A 5,000-nucleotide genomic window follows, 5' to 3' on the forward strand; every position below is an offset into this window, starting at 1 on the left:
GTGCCTGAACACCGGACGCCGCAGCGGCTTCCCCGGGACGGGGAACGCAGAGGCGCCGGCCCGCCGGGGGCCCTCACCGACGCGACCCGAATGGCCTCATCGATCGACGGAAAGGGGGGAGCAGGGAGGGGACGGGAGGGGTAAGGGTGCGGTGAGGTAGAAGAGGAGGGACGGTGGGGGAAGGCACGAGCCCTTCCACCCGGGCGCGGCGGAAAGACCGCACGCGCACGTGCGTGTGGGTGTGCGTGGGCAACGTCCGCCGAGAGGTGCTCGCCCTTGCCTGAACACCGGCCCGCCCCACGCCGCCCCGAACGACACGGGGAGCGGGATTGAGCCGGCCCGCCGGGAAGCCTCTCCGACGCGCCCGAGGAGCGCCACGGTGGATCGGGTCGGGGCTCCCGCATGCGAGTGAGAGCGGTGCGAAAGGGAGAACGCGGCGCCGCCGCCGCGACAAGCGAGCTCCGGGTCCCCCTTCTCCTTCCCTCGTGACGGCGGGACCCGCCGGGGACGCCCCCGGCCCTTCTGCGTCCGACTGCTGGCCGCCCGGCACGCCGGCCCGCGCCCTTTTCTTCCCTCTGCCTGTCTGTCTGCCTTCCTTCCTCCGTCCTCGGGGCTCTTCCCATGGCAGCGCGGCGCGGGGAGACGCCTGCCCACGCTCACTCTCTCGCCTTTCGCCCCGATTTTGGAGGGTTCCCCGCTCGCGGAACGAGCGAACGCCAGAGTCCGGGGCCGAACTGCGACACGGGCAGCGAACATCCGACCGACGGAGGCCACCGGACCGAGCGAAACAAGCGGCGCACCAGAAAGCCGCAACCGAAAAACTCCACAGCCCGGCGGTCAACCGCGCTCGCCTGCGCCCACTCGTTGCCGCCTCTGGAGACGAGCACGCGCTCGCTCCTGCAGACGAAAACGGAAGGCGTAAGAAAAAACAGCTTCGGAAAAGAACGGCGCCGACTACCGGCAGCGGCGCCGAGGGTAAGCGGCGCTCTACGTCGACGTAACGGTAGGTAAGAAACAACAGCGACCCCCTAGCAAGCTCCGGAGCTTTAGCGCCCCCATCTCACAGGGCGGCAAAGCCTAGCAGAAAGCGGGTAGACCTGGCAGCTACACGCAAGCCGCACGGGCAGCGACCCCTAGCCGCCGCCGCCGAGCACCACGGCCCGCTCGGAGCCGGGTAGACCGTGCCGACCTAGTCGAGCCGCTTAGGCAGCGACCCCTAGCCGCCGCCGCCGAGCACCACGGCCCGCTCGGAGCCGGGTAGACCGTGCCGACCTAGCCGAGCCGCATAGGCAGCGACCCCTAGCCGCCGCCGCCGAGCACCACGGCCCGGTCGGAGCCGGGTAGACCGTGCCGACTTAGTCGAGCCGCATAGGCAGCGACCCCTAGCCGCCGCCGCCGAGCACCACGGCCCGCTCGGAGCCGGGTAGACCGTGCCGACCTAGTCGAGCCGCATAGGCAGCGACCCCTAGCCGCCGCCGCGGAGCACCACGGCCCGCTCGGAGCCGGGTAGACCGTGCCGACTTAGTCGAGGCCCATAGGCAGCGACCCCTAGCCGCCGCCGCCGAGCACCACGGCCCGCTCGGAGCCGGGTAGACCGTGCCGACCTAGTCGAGCCGCATAGGCAGCGACCCCTAGCCGCCGCCGCCGAGCACCACGGCCCGCTCGGAGCCGGGTAGACCGTGCCGACCTAGTCGAGCCGCATAGGCAGCGACCCCTAGCCGCCGCCGCCGAGCACCACGGCCCGCTCGGAGCCGGGTAGACCGTGCCGACCTAGTCGAGCCGCTTAGGCAGCGACCCCTAGCCGCCGCCGCCGAGCACCACGGCCCGCTCGGAGCCGGGTAGACCGTGCCGACTTAGTCGAGCCGCATAGGCAGCGACCCCTAGCCGCCGCCGCCGTGCACCATGGCCCGCTCGCAGCCGGGTAGACCGTGCCGACCTAGTCGAGGCGCATAGGCAGCGACCCCTAGCCGCCGCCGCCGAGCACCACGGCCCGCTCGGAGCCGGGTAGACCGTGCCGACCTAGTCGAGCCGCATAGGCAGCGACCCCTGGCCGCCGCCGCCGAGCACCACGGCCCGCTCCGATCCGGGTAGACCGTGCCGACCTAGTCGAGCCGCATAGGCAGCGACCCCTAGCCGCCGCCGCCGAGCACCACGGCCCGCTCGGAGCCGGGTAGACCGTGCCGACCTAGTCGAGGCGCATAGGCAGCGACCCCTAGCCGCCGCCGCCGAGCACCACGGCCCGCTCGGAGCCGGGTAGACCGTGCCGACCTAGCCGAGCCGCATAGGCAGCGACCCCTAGCCGCCGCCGCCGAGCACCACGGCTTGCTCGGAGCCGGGTAGACCGTGCCGACCTAGTCGAGCCGCATGGGCAGCGACGCCTAGCCGCCGACGCCGTGCCCCCCCCTTACTCCCCCCCCCCCCCCCCAACCCCCCCCCCCTACCCCCCCCCCCCCACCTCCCGGAGACGCTCGGAGCCGGGTACACATTGCCGGCGCAGCGGAGCAGCCACAAGAGCGGCACTTGGCCACTTCCGCGGAACGTCCGAGCCGAGCTGAGTCCGCCTGGAGAGGCTGGACCGTGCCGCCGCGGCTCAGATCGCCCGACTCCGCCGAGGAGCGTCCGAGCCGAGCGGAACCCGCCGGGAGCGGTTGGACCGTGCCGGCGCACTCGAGCCGCCGCGGCTCAGATCGCCCGACTCCGCCCAGGAGCGTCCGAGCCGAGCGGAACCCGCCGGGAGAGGCTGGACCGTGCCGGCGCACCCGAGCCTCCGCGGCTGAGACCCCCCGGACGCCGCCGCGGAACGTCCGAGCCGAGCCGAGCCCGCCGAGAGCGGTTGGACCGTGCCGGCGCACTCGATCTGCCGCGGCTCAGATCGCCTGACTCCGCCCAGGAGCGTCCGAGCCGAGCGGAACCCGCCGGGAGCGGTTGGACCGTGCCGGCGCACTCGAGCCGCCGCGGCTCAGATCGCCGGACGCCGACGAGGAAAGTCCGTGCCGAGCGGAGCCCGCAGGGAGGGGCTGTGCAGTGCCGGCGCACTCGAGCCGCCGCGGCTGAGACCCCCCGGACACCACCGAGGAACGTCAGAACCGAACGGAGCCCGCCGGGAGAGGCTGGACCGTGCCGGCGCACACGAGCCTCCGCGCTGGCCAGCGGTCGCTGCACGTCCGGCTCGAGTTGGTCGGCACGGTCTACCCGGCTCCGAGCGGACCGAAGCTCATGCGGCGGCGGCCAGGGGTCGCTGAGCGGCGGCCTGCTCACGTCGGCACGGTCTACCCTGCTCCGCCGCGGACGCTAGGGGTCGCTGACGGACGGGCTGGCAGACGTGCAGCGACACCTAGCGACCGCCGCCGAGCCCTCGCGCACGCACGGAGCAGGGTAGACCGTGCCGACCTAGCCGAGCCGCATGGGCAGCGACGCCTAGCCGCCGACGCCGAGCACCACGGCCCGCTCGGAGCCGGGTAGACCGTGCCGACCTAGCCGAGCCGCATGGGCAGCGACGCCTAGCCGCCGCCGCCAAGCACCACGGCCCGCCCGGAGCCGGGTAGACCGTGCCGACCTAGCCGAGCCGCATGGGCAGCGACCCCTAGCCGCCGCCGCCGAGCACCACGGCCCTCTCGGAGCCGGGTAGACCGTGCCGACCTAGTCGAGCCGCATGGGCAGCGACGCCTAGCCGCCGCCGAGCACCACGGCCCGCTCGGAGCCGGGTAGACCGTGCCGGAGCACCGGAGGCGCCACGGAGCCGCCACTCGGCCGCAGCCGCGGAACGACCAGGGTGCACGTATGAGCCGGCCGCTGTTCGCCGGGTCGGGGCGCACCCGGGCTTCTCGGTTCGGCCTTGCTTGAAGCTGGCCGTCCCGCCACCGCCACCGCGGTTTTGCCCTTTTGTCTGCGTGTTTGTTTGTTCGTCCGTTCGTTCGTACTTTGGTCCGTTCGATTGTTTGTCCGTGCCCCCACGCGCCCTCTCGGTTTTATTATTTTCCGTTTGTTTGTTTGTTTGTTTGTTTGTTTGTTTTTCTCGTGGGTTCTTCTTTGCTTTCCCCTTTTTTAGATTTTGAAAAAGCCGCCCCGCCCCCCCCCCGCCTCCCCGGCTCTGCAGGAAGAGCGTGGGCGCGTGCGCGGGCCCCGCCCACCAAGGTCCGTTCGGGCCGGATATCCGGACTGCGGGCAGGCCGCGTGGCGAGGGATGGCGAAAGAGCGGCGGGAAGACGGCAGCGGCGAGAGGTGGGCCGGCGGGAGGCGGCCGCGTCCCCCGCGGGGTTCGCGCCTAGCCTCTCTCCCAGCCGGCAGATGAGGTGGAACGGTACGTGGGATTTTCGGCGGGAGGAGGAGGTGGTGGCGGTGGGGCTGGGGGGTGGCGAGGCGTTTTGGCGGGCTCCGGTCGCCGAGTCGAGCCGCCATTGGGCCGAGCCGTCAGGAGCACCCCGGCGGAAAAAGGAAAGAAAAGAAAAAAACCAAACGGGCCAATCGGGTCCAAACAAATAACCGAGCGAGTGACCGACCGACCAAACAAAAAAAAAAAAAAAAAAAACAAAGACAAACAAACAAATAAAAAAACACGGTCGCGGGCCGGTCGGGCGAGATGCGTCCGGGAGAGGGCGGGTTGTGGGCGAGGGCCGGGGTGGGGGCAGGCGGAGGCGGGCCGCCGTCGGGTACGGGTCGGGTTCCCGCTCGTGCGGTGTGGACTGGGGGGGGGGGGGGGGGAAGGTGGAAGACGGACGCGGGGCCGGGAAGATAAGGCGCCGGCCGGCAGCCAGGTCTACCCGCATACCCGCAACCCCGTCGCAGACCCCCCCATCCCTCCCCGGCCACGCAAGCGACCCCCTTCTTCGTGACAGAGGCCGGGCCGGGCCTACTCACGCGCGGGCGACGAGGAGAAAGAGAAGAGAAGAGAAGAGAAGAGAAGAGAAGAGAAGAGAAGAGAAGAGAAGAGAAGAGAAGAGAAGAGAAGAGAAGAGAAGAGAAGAGAAGAGAAGAGAAGAGAAGAGAAGAGAAGAGAAGAG

Source organism: Coturnix japonica, chromosome 28 (genome assembly GCF_054131305.1).
Source record: "Coturnix japonica strain WE chromosome 28, WE-NBRP24, whole genome shotgun sequence".
Taxonomy (NCBI): Eukaryota; Metazoa; Chordata; class Aves; order Galliformes; family Phasianidae; genus Coturnix; species Coturnix japonica.